This window comes from Dasypus novemcinctus, chromosome 5, assembly GCF_030445035.2.
Source record: "Dasypus novemcinctus isolate mDasNov1 chromosome 5, mDasNov1.1.hap2, whole genome shotgun sequence".
NCBI classification, from domain to species: domain Eukaryota; kingdom Metazoa; phylum Chordata; class Mammalia; order Cingulata; family Dasypodidae; genus Dasypus; species Dasypus novemcinctus.
In genome coordinates this window covers 66,020,286-66,036,505 of record NC_080677.1, presented here as the reverse complement: position 1 = coordinate 66,036,505, position 16,220 = coordinate 66,020,286, and positions in this window count along the sequence as shown.

Sequence of the window (16,220 nt, the reverse complement as noted above, 5' to 3'; positions counted from 1 at the left end):
AGCAACAGCACCCGCCGGCACCAATCAAGTCCCTTTACGTATCCCTAGACCCTATAAAACCATGTCCCCTTCTACAATAAATCAGACTTGTGCCTAGACCTCGTCTCCGTGGTGTTTTTGCTTGCACCGCGCGTCCCCCGTGCCTGAGCAGAGAGAGCGAGGGCCCAACGGCTTCGTGCCGACTCCCCTCCTCTCCTTTAACCATGGGGCAGCCCCATCCGGAGAGCTCATCCGGCCATCTGCGTCGACCCTCCCGGAGGCCCGCAGCTGCCCACAGGTCCCGCTTGGGATGAGGGGTCGGTCCGGCAGCAGACGAGGGATCGGTCTCACAAGGGGTTGCGTGGTTCGGCTGACGGGGTCACCCAGCAAAGCCGGCGACGAAGGAGTCGCCCAGAGAAGCAGGTGACGAAGGGGTCGCCCGGAGAAGCAGGCGACGAACTGGGGACAAGGGAGGCCAGGCCCTTGTCGGGGGCTCTCAGGACTGGAGGGCGCACGGCAGAAGAACTACCGCGGAGACAAGGTAAACACGCAAGTCCACTTTATTGAGTGAGAGGCAACAGTTTTATAGGGGCTGGGGAAGGCTGATTGGTCGAAGCCACGCCTGTTCTGATCGGTTGCCAGCGAAAGGTCAGTGGGCGGTACTGGACGGGGGAGGGGTGGTGGTTAGGGATTGGCTGTCGCTGTTGCTGGGGGAAGGGGCAGGGTTTAGGGATTGGTGGCTGCTGTTGCTGGGGTGGAGGGCAGACTTGAGTTTCCCGCCCACGCCTGGCTGTTGCTGCTGTCGGGGGAGGGGAAAAGGGCAGACTGGATTTTTCCGCCCACGCCTGGCTGTTGCTGCTGTCGGGGGAGGGGAAAAGGGCAGACTGGAATTTTCCGCCCTGCGCCTGCGCAGGGAGAAAGAAGGCATCATGTGGCGCTATCTGGGAGGAGGGGCGGCCGCGGAAGCATGGCTGCCAAGAAGGGGAGACCCGAGGGCACTCTGCGCCCATGCCGAGCTCCCTTCAGGGGTGGCGGTTAGTCCAACCAGCCACCCTATTATGGGGGCAGCGGCTTGGCCTGCCGCGGCTGCTCCCCCGCCAGGCCAGCAAACCACACTTCAGCCCGAGGGGTGACCACACTATTGTGTGTGTGTGTTTGTTCTAGATATCATTTATTTCTGCTCTGATATTTACTATTTCTTTCCTTTGGTTTGTTTTGGGATTAGTTTGCTGTTCTCCTTCTAGTTCCTCTAGGTGTGCAGTTATATCTTTAATTTTAGCTCTTTCTTTTTTTAATGTAAGCAGTGAGGTCTATAAATTTCTCTCTTGGCACTGTCTTTGCAGTGTCTCATAGGCTTTGATGTATTTTCTTCTCATTTTCATTCATCTTAAGATATTTACTGAATTCTCTTGCAATTTCTTCTTCCACACACTGCTTATTTAAAGTGCTTTGTTTAGTCTTCATATATTTATGTGTTTTATCTTTTCTGTCCATTTTTTATTTCAAGCTTCATTCTGTTATGATCAGAGAAAGTGTTTTGTATGATTTTAATATTTTTAAATTTATTGAGACTTTTCTTGTGACCCAACGTATGATTTATCCTGGAGAAGGATCCATGAGTGCTTGAAAAGAAAGTATAACCTGATATTTTGGGGTGAAATACTGTATAAATGTCTGTTAGGTCCAGTTAATTTATCATACTATTCAAGTTGTTTATTTATTCTGTGTTCAGATGGTCTATCCAACACTGAGAGTGATGTATTGAAGTCTCCAACTATTATTGTAGAGACATCTATTACTCCCTTCAGTTTTGCCAATGTGCGCCTCATCTATCTTGAGGTACCCAGGTTATGTGCATAAATACTTGTTATAGTTATTTCTTCTTGGTATATTGTCCCTTTTATTAAAATATAATGACCTTCATCATTCCTAATAACAGTTTTGCATTTGAAATCTGTTTTGTCCAATATGAGTATGTCTACTCCAGCTTCTTGATTACTGTTTGCATAGAGTGTATTTTTCCAACATCTTATTTTCAACCTGGTTTTGTCCTTACATCTGAGGTGAATCTCTTGTAGACAGCACATAGATGGTGTAGTAGTTTGATATGGTTTATGAATTTCAAAAATAGATATTGGATTATGTTTGTAAAATGGTCTGTACCAGGGTGTGATTAAATTATGATTAGGACTTTAATTGGGCCACATAAGTAGGATATCGAGTCCCTACCTCCTTGATGGGCAGGGGCTTACAGCTAAAACTACATGGCAGAGCAGAGGAGTTAGTTGGACTTTTGATGCTGGAGTTTTGAGCTGGAGTCCAGGAAGTGAACACATGGGAGAAGAACACAGAGGAATAGGCTCTTTAGCTATGGCAGAGCCCTGAGGAGAGAGACAGAGCTGGTAGCCTGGTAGTTTACAGCTGACCTTGTGGAGTGAGGCAAATCCTAGAGAGCCTCATAGTCCACAGTTGACTTTGTGGAGAAAACAGAGACACTGAGCCTGGAGAGAATTGAATCCTGGGAAGAGAGGAACCCAGGAAGCTGGAACCTAGCAGACATCAGCAGTCATCTTGCTCCAACACGTAGCAAAAGTCTTTGGTGAGGGAAGTAACATGCTTTATGGCCTGGTAACTATAAGCTTCTACCCCAAATAAGCACCCTTTATAAAAATCAACCAATTTCTGGTATTTTGCATCAGCATCCCTTTGGCTGATTAATATAGATGGCATATATATATATATTATCCAGTCTATCAGTCTCTATCTTTTGATTGGGGAGTTCAAGCCATTAACATTCAATGTTTTTACTGTAAAGGCATTACTTCATCCATTTTATCCTTTGACTTTCCATTGTTATATCTTACTATTGTCTCTTTTTTCATGTCCTAATAGTCTTCATTTCTACACTCTTCTCTAAGCCTCTCCCCCTTGTTTTTTTCTTTCAGGCTTCAGCATTCTCTTTCATATCCCTTGTATATCTGGTCTTTGGTTACATAGTTTCTCAGGTTTTGTTTGTCTGTGAAGACTTTAGACTCACCCTCATTTTTAAAGGATAGTTTTGCTGGATATAGAATTCTTGGTAGCAGTTTTTTTCTTTCAGTATCTTAAATACATCATAACACTTCCTTCTTACCTCCATGGTCACTGATGAAAGGTTAGCACCTGATCTTATTGAGGTTCCCTTGTATGTCATTCTTTGCTTTTCTTTTGCTCCTTTCAGAATCCTCTCTTTATCTCTTATATTTGTCATTCTGAATAGTAGGTGTCTCAGAGTAGTTCTACTCAGATTAATTCTGTTTGGAGTGTGTTGTCCTTCTTGGCTATTAATTCTATGTCTTTCATAATAGTTGAGAAGTTTTCAGTCATTATTCCCTCAAATATTCTTCTGCTTCTTTTCCATTCTCTTCTCTCTCTGGGACACTGATAATGCTTAAGTTTGTACATTTCACATTGTCATTCAGTTGCTGAGACTATGTTTCATTTTTTCCATTCATTTCTTTTTCTGTTTTCCTGACTTTTCCAGTTCAGATGTTTTGTCCTTGAAATTACTAATTCTGTCTTCAAGCAATTCAAATCTGCTGTTTTGTGCTTCTAATGTATTTTTAATCTCATCCATTGTCTTTTTCATCCCCATAAGCTCTGTTACTTTTTACAAATATTTGAAAGAATAATTTCAAATTCTTGTCTAGTGTTTTTTTCCCCCACAGCTCTTCTTTGATTTTTGTTTCAACTTATTCTGAGGTTTTAAAATTGCCCAGATTGGGTTATCAAAATTGGGCCAGGGACTTGCTAATGGGGCACAGATTTTCTCCTAAAAGTTGGGGATAAAGAGAGACCTAAAAGCAGTTTTCTCCTTGTAATTTCTGGCTGGCCAGCAGATGGTGCTTGTCAGTGAACCTTTCCACAGAGGTGTTCTTTCAACCTCTGCTTTCCCCTGTTTCTCTCTGGCCAGCTCTAAGATTTAAAGCAGGCTCTGCTGGCCAAATTCACTGAGGAGAAACAATTTCCCACCTTCTGATGACCTTTCCCTCTACCCTTGTATCTTCTGACAAGGAGGAAAATGCTGTTTCCCTCTCATTTGGCTTCAGTGAGGCTGGGGTTTTATCTAGGCTTAACATCTTGAGGGTGGGGAAAGGGTACCCTTCCTGGTCTCAGCAGGGGTTTAGTTATTCATGTTTTTGCTTTGGGTTCTTTGTCTCTCTGTCCATTGCCCTCCTGAGGGTTGTGTAGCACTGTCACAATGTGCTGACCTCCAAAGCAGGTCTGTTGGCCCTTTTGCTGTTGTTTTGTGAGAGAGTAGAGCCCTGCCTGCCTACTCTGACACCATCTTCCCAGAACTCCTCTCTTGATTGGTTTTTAAATGAATTTGAAGTCTGGGAAAGACCAACTTGTTCCTGGCATATTGTCTTATATATGTATTCGGTGGCTATTTTAAATAACACAATCACCAACAAAAATCACAAAATGGCACTAATTACCCTGTGAAAATGATGTTTATTTACAAAATGAGAGACAAAAAGAAGGCAGAGTGTTGACTTATTCAAACTCAGCTAGGGAAACCGACTTTGGCCCAGTGGTTAGGGCGTCGGTCTACCACATGGGAGGTCCGTGGTTCAAGCCCCGGGCCTCCTTGGCCCGTGTGGAGCTGGCCCATGCGCAGTGCTGATGCGCGCAAGGAGTGCCGTGCTACACAGGGGTGTCCCCCGCGTAGGGGAGCCCCACGCACAAGGAGTGCACCCATAAGGAGAGCTGCCCAGCGCGAAGGAGGGAGCAGCCTGCCGAGGAATGGCGCCGCCCACACTTCCCGTGCCGCTGACGACAACAGAAGCAGACAAAGAAACAAGACGCAGCAAAAAGACACAGAAAACAGACAACCGGGGGAGGGGAGGGGAATTAAATAAATGAAAATAAATCTTTAAAAAAAAAAAAAAAAACTCAGCTAGGGATGTGTGTATCAGCTGACTCAAAATTTTCATGGCTTTATGAACCAAGAGTAGTGATTATGAATTACAAATAAATTCTAGTGTGTAAGCAATCGCAAATATAGAATGCATAAATAATGATGATAGACTATTCTGAGTGTACTTGAAAAACTTCTGCAGCTGTTGGGTGCAGTTTTGTATATATGTGTCAATTCAGTCATCTTTTATTAATAATGGTATTTAAATCTATTATTCTTACTTATTTTGCCAACTTGTTTTATTAATTACTAAGACTAGTATTTAAAAATCTTCAATTACAAGTGTAGATTTATCTAATTTTTCTTTTAGTTCTTGCAATTTTTCTTATATAAGGAAATCATGGTTATATATGTATGCAAATATATGTATAACTTTTATATATTTCTGCTGAATCAAAACTTTTATCTTTGTGAAATATTCTTATCTCTAGTAATGATTTTGACCTTAAAGTCTACTTTGTCTGATGTTAATGTAGCTACCCGAGCTTTCATTTTGGATAGTATTTGCATGATATTGTTGTGCTCTTAGGTTTTCTTTATCCTCATATTTAATTAGTATCTTTTTTAAAAAGCATGGAATTGGGGTTTGTTTTTCTCTTGATCTAATAAAAATCTTTGTCTTTCAATTTGAACATCTGTTCTATGTTCATTTAATATAATTACTGGTATATTTTAGACTAAATCTTTATCCACTATTCCTTTGTATTTTCCCACTAGTTTAATATTCCTTTTTCGGTCTTCATTTTTTCCTTCTTTTGAATCAATTCAGTCTTTTTATTATTTTGCCTTTCTTTCTATTAGCTTATTAATTATACATTATTTCATTGTTCATTTAATGGTTACCTGCTTCCTGTAGATTATGACACATATCTTTGACTATTCATTGGTACTTTTCTCTCTTTCAGGACAATGCAAGGATATAACAACTACATTTATTCACCTCTGAATTACATACTATTGTTGTCATACACTTAAATTCTCTCTATATATTTATGATCCATCAGAAAATATTATTTTATAGAGTCAACATTTATTTAGATCTGTCTATATATTTATCCTTTTCTTGCTCCTTATTTCTTGCAACATCTCAGAGCCTCCATATTGGATTATTTCCCTCTGCATTTTTATTTCCTTCAGTAGGTGATGAGTATTATCAGCTTTTTTCTCTTGCTCTGAAAATTTACCTTTATTTTTAAAAAGTATAGGTTATAAGTTTTCTTTTAGCTCTTTGAGTATGTCATTATATTGTTTTCTGGTTTCCATAATTTGTAATGAAAAATTGGTGGAAAATTTTGTGATTGCTCCTTTGAAGAGAAACAATTGTTTTTCTATGCTTTTATAATTTTCTATTTTCTTTGGTTTTCCTAAGTTTTACTATGTTGTAGCTAGGTGTAAGTTTATTTTTACTTATTTCAGCTCAGAGTTTGTAAAAACTTCTTGAATCTGTGGTTTGAAGAAAGTTTTCACCATTTTATCTTCAAATATTGCTTCTGTTCCATTCTTTCTTCTTCATGGCTTCCAATTACATAATAGTAGGCCTTTTCATGATATTCTCTATATGTCTTATACAGTTTTATGTATTTTCCATCCCTTGTTTCTCCATGTTTCTTTTCCAGATATTTTAGTTGCTCTATCTTCCAGTTCATTAATTTTATCTTCATCCCTGTCTTATCTTCTAATAAACCCATCTTTGTGTTTTTAAACTTCAGATATTGTATTTGTCAGTTTTAAAAATTATCAATATTATCTTTTATTAGTTGTATTATTTTGAACATATTACACATAATTATTTTAAGGTCTTTCAATAATTCATTTATCTGAGTACTCCCTGGGTCAGTGTCTATTATTTCTAGTTTTGCTTGATTTTCAGTCATTTTGAGTCATTGCCTTAAGTGCCTGATTGCTTTTTAAAATTAGTGCCAAACTGACTCTATGAGTTTAGTGTAATTCTATTTAAAACTTTTATGTAGGTCTTTTTTTTTTTTCTTTTTTTGGAGAAAATTGACAAACTAATTCAAAATATTTCTTGGAAAATCAAGCTCCCAAATAACCAAGGAACTACTGAAAAAGAACAAAATGTGGGAATATCCCTTAACAAATATCAAGACTTTATGAAATTATAGTAATAAGGCAATGTGTTATGGGCCAAGATAAACAAAATTAAAATAAAATACAATAGAGAGCTTGTCATTGACAGAGCTAAAATTCTAACTGAGGCAGTGTTCTTAGACACCATGTTAACTAGTAAAGAGAAGTGCGGTCACCCCTTGGGCTGAAGTGTGGTTTGCTGGCCTGGCGGGGGAGCAGCCGCGGTAGGCCTAATTCCGCTGCCCCCATAATAGGGTGGCTGGTCGGACTCACCGCCACCCCTGAAGGGAGCTCGGCATGGGCGCAGAGTGCCCTCAGGTCTCCCCTTCTCGGCAGCCATGCTTCCGCGGCCGCCCCTCCTCCCGGATGGCGCCACATGATGCCTTGTGGAGCGGCACCCTTCTTCTTTCTCCCTGCGCAGGCGCAGGGCGGAAAATTCTAGTCTGCCCTTTTTCCCTCCCCCAACAGCAGCAACAGCCAGGCGTGGGCGGAAAAATCCAGTCTGCCCTTTTCCCCTCCCCCGACAGCAGCAACAGCCAGGCATGGGCGGGAAACTCAAGTCTGCCCTCCACCCCAGCAACAGCAGCCACCAATCCCTAAACCCTGCCCCTTCCCCCAGCAACAGCGACAGCCAATCCCTAACCACCACCCCTCCCCCGTCCAGTACCGCCCACTGACCTTACACCGGCAACCAATCAGAACAGGGCGTGGCTTCGACCAATCAGTCTTCCCCAACCCCTATAAAACTGTTGCCTCTCCCTCAGTAAAGTGGACTTGCGTGTTTACCTTGTCTCCGCGGTAGTTCTTCTGCCGTGCGCCCTCCAGTCCTGAGAGCCCCCGACAAGGGCCTGGCCTCCCTTGTCCCCAGTTTGTCGCCTGCTTCTCCGGGCGACCCCTTCGTCGCCTGCTTCTCCGGGCGACCCCTTCGTCGCCGGCTTCGCCGGGCGACCCCGTCAGCCGAACCGCGCAACCCCTTGTGAGACCGATCCCTCGTCTGCTGCCGGACCGACCCCTTGTCCCAAGTGGGACCGACCCTTCATTTCAAGCGGGACCAACCCCTCGTCCAGAGCTGGACCGACCCCTCGTCCGCAGCCAGACCCCACCTCTACCGACCGAGCAAACCGTCGCAGAGAAGAAAATGGTTAAACACATTCATTCATTCTCCATCCTCTGATCTTACCAACTATGATGGTTAGGCTAATGTGTCAACTTGGCCAGGCAATTGTGCCCAGTTGTTTGGTCAAGCAAGCACTGGGCTAATTGTAATACAAGGACAATTACGGGCTTTAGTCATCTGTGAGTTTACTGCATAGGTGACTGATTACATCTGCATCACCAGGGAGATTGCCATCAGCAATGAGTGATGCTTTCTCCAATCAGTTGAATGCCTTAAAGGGGGAAGTGATTTCATGATTCAGAGAGAATTTCCCAACTCATCTTTGGACAGCCACCTGTTCCTGGAAACTCATCAAGGACCTTCATTGGACTTTCATCAGAGGTCCTGGTTTGCCTCCAGAACCTGGACTTGTGCATCTCCACAGTCACATGAGACAACCTTATAAGCTCCTACTATTTACAGATATCTGCTGTTGATTCTGTTTCCAAAAAGAACCCTGACTAATACACTTTGGTACTGGGAGTGGTTCTTGAGGAACAGAATATTAAACATGGGATGTCTGAGATGGTTCTGGTAGTTTTGCAATTGGCTCTCTGCTCTAATTGGACTCAAGGGTACTAATGACTCCCTTTGCAATAATGAAGAGGCCACTAACATTCCATGGCATGAGTTGGCAATAGAGGTACACAAAATAACATCACTGGAGTCCCCTAATTCCATGCTTATAAGAAGCAAGGGGGAAGCGGACTTGGCCCAGTGGTTAGGGCATCCATCTACCACATGGGAGGTCTGTGGTCAAACCCCAGGCCTCCCTGACCCATGTGGAGCTGGCCCACGTGCAGTGCTGATGCGCACAAGGAGTGCCAAACCACGTAGGGGTGTCCCCTCGTAAGGGAGCCCCACGCGCAGGGAGTGCACCCCATAAGGAGAGCAGCCCAGTGCGAAAGAAAGTGCAGCCTGCCCAGGAATGGTGCCACACACATGGAGAGCTGACACAACAAGATGACACAACAAAAATAAACACAGATTCCTGTGCCTCTGACAACAACAGAAGCGGACAAAGAACACGCAGCAAATAGACACAGAGAACAGTTAACTAGGGTGGGAGGAGGGGGAAGAAGGGGAGATAAATAAATAAATAAATAAATAAATAAATAAATAAATAAATCTTAAAAAAAAAAAAAAAAGCAAGGATCTGGGTGAGAGCGTTTTCAACACCTTAACAGTTTTGTGGAGTCAAAAGGTTTAATGATATTGGCTGACTGTTCCTAGATACTCTGGATATAGTTACAAAAGAAAGAGATGAGCTAAAGTCTTCAAATTTGAAACTTAAATGCTGCATGAATGTTGTGAAAGTTTCTATGTGTGCTCTGAAAGAAAACCTTGTCTCCTGCCACCACAGGCTTGAGATATCTGAGAACCAAACTCAGACACTCATTGAACAAGTGATAGAGTTACAAAGGAAACAAAAATCTCAACCCTACTGAGTATCTGTGGTCAATATGAAGGCATTGGTTGGAAAGGAGTAGAACCCAGAGGATTGGGATGGAGACATATGGGATGATTATAATGTTGGTGGGGACATTGGAACCCTAAATTCTACTGAGACTTTACCAGATAACCTTGTGTTGGTCTGTGCTGTGGAGACCACTCTTGTCAACCTAGTATCACCCAGCCTCTGGCCTACCCCAGGTACTCTGGACCTCATCCCAGACCTGAGGCAGGTAACAACCTGACTCCAGCATTCACTGCCCAACCTCTGCCCTTGAGGAATCTGCCTTCCAACCCATGCCTGAAGAGATTAATCCTGTCTCACCAGAAGAAAATGCAAAGGAATGCCCCAAAGTCAGCAGTTTGCAAGCTATTTCTAATCCTTCTCCTTACTCATCCCCACCACCCCTCTTCTCTTCCAGACCTATTACTCAGATAAAATCACAACAAGCCCCCAAAAGTGAAATACAAAGTGTGACCCATGAGGAAGTACACTATATTATGAAAGAACTGCATGACTTTTCCAACTTATGTAGACAAAAATCAGGGGAATATGTATAGGAATGGATGCTAAGAGTATAGGATAATGGTGGAAGGAATATAAAGTTGGATCAGGCTGAATTTATTGACATAGGCCCACTAAGCAGAAATTCTGGATTCAATGCTGTAGCTCAAGGGGTTAGGAAGGTCTCTAATAGTTTGTTTGGGTGGCTGGCTGAAACATGGACCAAAAGATGGCCTAGCATGTCTGAGGTTGAGATACCTGATTTGCCCTGGTATTCAGTAGAAGAGGGAATTCAAAGGCTTAGAGGGATTAGAATGCTAGAATGGACTTACCATTTAAGACCTACCCCAGGAATGTCTGGAGGACACACTTTTAACCAGGACTGTGAGGAATAAATTTGTAAGACTAACTCTGTCTTCCCTGAAGATCTCTGTAGTTGCTTTGCTCTGTACTCCTGATATTACTATAGGGAGGGCTGTAATGGAATTAGAATCCTTAAACATTATGGGGATGATCGAATCTAGAGCAGTAAAGGTCTAGATTAATCACCAGAGACAAGGTGGGTGGCTACCACAATGAAAGGCAGATTCAATGGAGTACTCAAAATAATCTGAGTCACATATTATGGTGTTGGCTAATAGATCATGAGATACTTAGAAGTGAAATAGATGGACAATCTACTAAAATTCTTCTGTATCTGCATAAGCAGAAGAGTTCTAGGTCAAGTGAACAAAATCCTACCTCAAATTATAGATGCAGAGAATCACAGCCCCTAATCAATTCCAAAACTTGAGACAGTTTACAAAACCAGGGCCCTTTTGAATGAGGAGAAGGCCAGGTCCCCTTGAGGAAGGATCCTGTTAAACTGCCAAAAATTTATACTGTTAATATTCCTCTCAGCTTTCCCCAAGGAACCCTATAGCCTTTTATCAGAGTAACTGTGCATTGAGGAAAAGGAAAAGATCAGACATTTTGGGGATTATTAGACACTGGCTCAGAAGTGACATTAGTTCCAGGAAACCCAAAACACCACTGTGGTCCACCAGTCAGAGTAGGGGCTTACGGAGGTCAGGTGGTTGATGGAGTTTTAGCTCACGTCCATCTCACAGAAGGTCCAGTGGGTTCCTGGACCCATTCTGTGGTTATTTCCCCAGTTCCAGAATGCGTAATTGGAATAGACATACTCAGTAACTGACAGAATTCCCACATTGGAGCCCTCACTTGTGGAGTGAGTACTATCATGGTTGGAAAGGTCAAGCGGAAGCCACTAGAATTGCCCCTACCTAGCATAATAGTAAGTCAAAAGCAATAGCAGATTCTTGGAGGGATTGCAGAGATTAGTGCCACCATCAATTATCTAAAGGATGCAGGGGTGGTGATTCCCATCACATCCACATTCAAGTCTCCTATTTGGCCTGTGCATAAAAAGATGGATCTTGGAGGATGACAGTAGATTTTTGTTAACTTACCTAGGTAGTGACTCCAGTTGCAACTGCTGTCCCAGATGCAGTGTCATTGCTTGACAAAATCAACACATCCCCTGATACCTAGTATGCAGCTATTGATCTGACAAATGCTTTTTTCTCAAAACAGTTTGTTTTCAGCTGGCAAAGCCAGCAGTATACCTTCACTGTCCTGCCTCAGGGGTATATCAACTCTCCAGCCCTATCATAATATTGCCCACAGGGATCTTGATCATCTCTCCCTCCCACAAGACATCAAACTGGTCCATTATATTGATGATATCATATTGATAGGACCTAGTGAGCAAAATGTAGCAAAGACTCTAGACTTATTGGTAAGGCATTTGCATGAGAGAGAATGGGAAATAAATCAAACATAAATACAGGGGCCTTCCACCTCAGTGAAATTTCTAGGTGTCCAGTTGTGTGGGACATGTCAAGATATCCCTTCTAAACTGAAGGATAAGCTGATGCATCTGGCCCCTCCTATGACCAAAAAAGAGGCACAATTCTTAGTTTTTGGTTTTTTTTTTTTTTATATTGGAGACAACACATTCCTCACTTGGGTGTGCTACTTTGGCCCATTACCAAGTGACCAGAAATTCTGCTAGTTTTGATTGGGGAACAGAATAAGAGGAGGCTCTGGGACACATCCAGGCTGCTGTGCAAGCTGCACTATCACTTGGGCCATATGATCCAGCAGATGCAGTGGTGCTGGAAATGTCCACAGCAAATAGAGATGTTCTCTGGAGCCTTTGGCAGGCCCCTATAGGAGAATCACAATGCAGACCCTTAGGATTTTGGAGCAAAGTCCTGCCATCCTCTGCAGAAAACTACTTTCCTTTTGAGAAACAGCTTTTGGCCTGCTTCTGGTCCTTAGTAGAGACAGAACACTTAACCATCAGCCATCAAGTTCCTGTGAGACCTGAGTTGCCTATCATGAGCTGGGTATTATCTTACCCACTAAACCATAAAATTTGGCATGTACAGCAGCACTCCATAATAAAGTGGAAGTCGTATGTACAAGATAGGGCTTGAGCAGGTCCTGAAGGCACAGGTAAGTTACATGAGGAAGTAGCCCAAATGCTCATGGTCACCACCCCTGCCATGTTACCTTCTCTTTCCCAGCACACAGCTTTGGCCTCTTTTGGAGTTCCTTACAATCTGTTGACTGAGGAAAAAAAAACACTTGGGCCTGATTTACAGATGGTTCTGCATGGTATGCAAGTTCTACCCGAAAGTGGACAGCTGCAGCACTGCGTTCCTTTTCTGGAACATCCCTGACAGTGGGGAGGGCAAATTCTCCCAGTGGGCAGAACTTCACAGCAGTGCATCTGACTGTTAATTTTGCTTGGAAGAAGAAATGGCCAGAGGTGCATTTGTATACTGATTCATGGGCTGTTGCCAATGGTTTGGCTGGATGGCCAGGGACTTGGAAGGAACAGGATTGGAAAATTGGTGACAAAGAATTCTGGGAAAGAGGTATGTGGATAGACCTTTCAGAGTGGGCAAAAAAAAAAAAAAAACATGAAAAAATTTGTGTCCCACATGAATTCTCACCAGAGGGTGACTTCAGCTGAGGAAGATTTTAATAATCAAGTGGATAAGATGACCTGCTCTGTGGCTAATGCTTACCCACTTTCCCCAGCCATTCTTGTCATTGCCCAATGGACTCATGAGCATAGTGGCCATGGAGGTAGGGATGGAGGTTATGCATGGGCTCAGCAACATAGACTTCCCTTCATCAAGGCTGACTTGGCTACAGCCATTGCTGAATGCCCATCTGCCAGGAGCAGAGATCCACACTCACCCCCTAATATGACTCCATTCCCTGAGGTGACCAATTCTGCTACCTGGTGACAGGTTGAGTACTTTGGAACACTTCCTCCATGGAAGGGGCAGTGATTTGTTTTAATTGGAATAGCCACACACTCCAGATATGGGTTTGCATTTCCTGCACTCAATTCTTCTTACAAAACTACCATCCATGAGCTTACCAAAGGTCTTATCTACTGCCATGGCATTCCACACAGCATTGCTTCTGATCAAGGAACCCATTTCACAGCAAATGATGTCCAGGAATGGGTATCTGCCCATGGAATTCATAGGTCTTACCATGTTCCCCACTACCCCGAAGCAGCTGGATTGATAGAAACACAGAATGTTCTTTTGAGGACTTCAATTATGGTGCCAACTAGGTGGTAAAACCTTGCAGGGCTGGGGCAGTGTTCTCCAGGAGGCTGTGTTTGGTCTAAATCAGCATCCACTCTATGGTGCTCTTTCTCCCTTAACCAGGATTCATGGGTCCAGGAATCAAGAGGTGGAAATGGGAGTGGCACCACTCACTATTACCCCTAGTGACCCAGTAGGAAAACTTCTGCTTCCCGTCCCTGCAACCTTAAGTTCTGCTAGTTTACAGGTCTTAGTTCCAAAAGGAGGAGGGCTGTCACCAGGGAACACAACAATGATTCCTTTGAACTAGAAGTTAAGACAGCCACCTGGTCACTTTTGTGCTCCTCCTACCTCTGAATCAACAGGCAAAGAAGGGAATTATTGTAGTGACTGGGGTGATTGATCCTGACTATCAAGGGGAAATAGGACTGCATCTACGTGATAAGAGTGAAGAAGAGTATGCGTAGAATTCAGGAGATCCTCTAGGGTGTCTTCCAGTACTGCTATGCCCTGTGATTAAAGTCAATGGAAAATTGCAACAACCCAATCAATGCAGGACTAACAATGGCTCAGAATCTTCAAGAAGGAAAGTTTGGGTCACCCCACCAGGCAAAGAACCATGGCCAGCTGAAGTGCTTGCGGAGAGTAATAGAAACATGGGTTGTGGAAGAAGGTAGTAATAAATACGAACTTCATCCACATGACCAGTTACAGAAATGAAGACTAATAGCCATGAATCATTCTTCCTTGTTTCATTTATGAGTATGATTGTTTATGTACACAAAATGAATTTCTTTGTTATCTTCCCCAACCTTTTCCCTTATCATATGACAAATAGTATTAGTTTCATATGATAATATTTAAGGTTGTCAAGTTTAAGCATGAATATTACCCAAGAACTTGCACCCTATTCTGTAAGGAATGTATGTGTTTCCTATGTTGTACACAGGAGGGTTGAACATTGTTAGGTGGAAATATATATATGCATATCTGTTATTGCTTTTATTAGTATTTAGATGCTAATAATAATTTAAGGTAATGTATATGGTTGCCAAGTTGACAAGGAGTAGACTGTGATGGTTAGGATAACGTGTCAACTCAGCCAGGTAATTGTGCCCAGTTGTTTGGTCAAGAAGCACTGGGCTAATTGTAATACAAGGGCAATTATGGTTTTTAGTCATCAGTGAGTTTACTGCATAGATGGTTCATTGCATCTGCAGCCACCAAGGAGATTGCCATCAGCAACGAGAGACCCTTTCTCCAATCAGTTGAATGCCTTAAAAGGGGAAGTGATTTCAGAATTCAGAAAGAATTTCCCAGCTCATCTTTGGACTGCCAACATCTCCCAGAAACTCAAGGACCTTCATCAGACTTTCGCCAGAGGCCCTGGTTTGCAGCCTCCCTGCAGAACCTGGACTTACGCATCCCCATGGTCATGTGAGACAGTCATAAATCTCCTACTATTTGCAGCTATCTCCTGTTAATTCTGTTTCCCAAAAGAACCCTGACTAATACACCAACTCTTCACTGTTCCTCACTGCATTAAAGTCCTCTCTTCCTTTATTATCTAGCTTGCAAACATCCTTGGACTCCTTTTTTCTTTTAATCAAGCTTGTTTGGTAAAACCACAACCCTGGCATAATTAAAGTATCCTACTACTGTAAGCCTGCACCCATGCACTTGAATATGGCTGAAGAAAATCACAAAACCATCTGACTGGTCTCACCATGAGTCTAAATGACTCTATGCTATATACTTAATGTATTTATTATACTTATTATTTGTATACTCCATGGGATGTATGGATCAACAGAACAAAGTTGTTTTTTGTTTGTTTGTTTGTTTGTTTTACCATTTTATTTACTGATGCATCCAGCATTTGCTGTCCAACTATCATAAGTTGTTTCCTTGGTCCATTCACTCTAATACTTCCCTAGATAATTATTTTACACCTTCTCTTTCCTCAAATGTCTATCACTCTTACCACACTCTACATTTTGCTGAATTACTATCCTTCTTATACCATTGATAAAATTGAAGTGTCTAGAAGGAAACTGCTACAAATACCATCATTATATTTTCCCACCTTTCATAACCTGGAACACACATTCTCCTTTCCATTTGTTTCTATAAATGAACTACTTATTCTCCTATTTACAGTCAGCTCTCCCATTAGCATATTAGAGCCCACCTTCTCTTGCTTTCTTTCTTTTTTTTACTTAATTTTTTTTATTTTTAAAGAAGATTTAGATTACATAAATGTTACATAAGAAATATAGGGTATTCCCACATGCCTCACTCCCTCCTCCTCCTTCACTTTTCCACATTAACAGCATCCTTTGTTTGTGTGGTACACTTGCCAAAATTGATGAAGACATATTGATGCATTGCTACTAACCATGGACTATAGTTTGCATTATAATTTACAATCTTTTCCACTCAGTT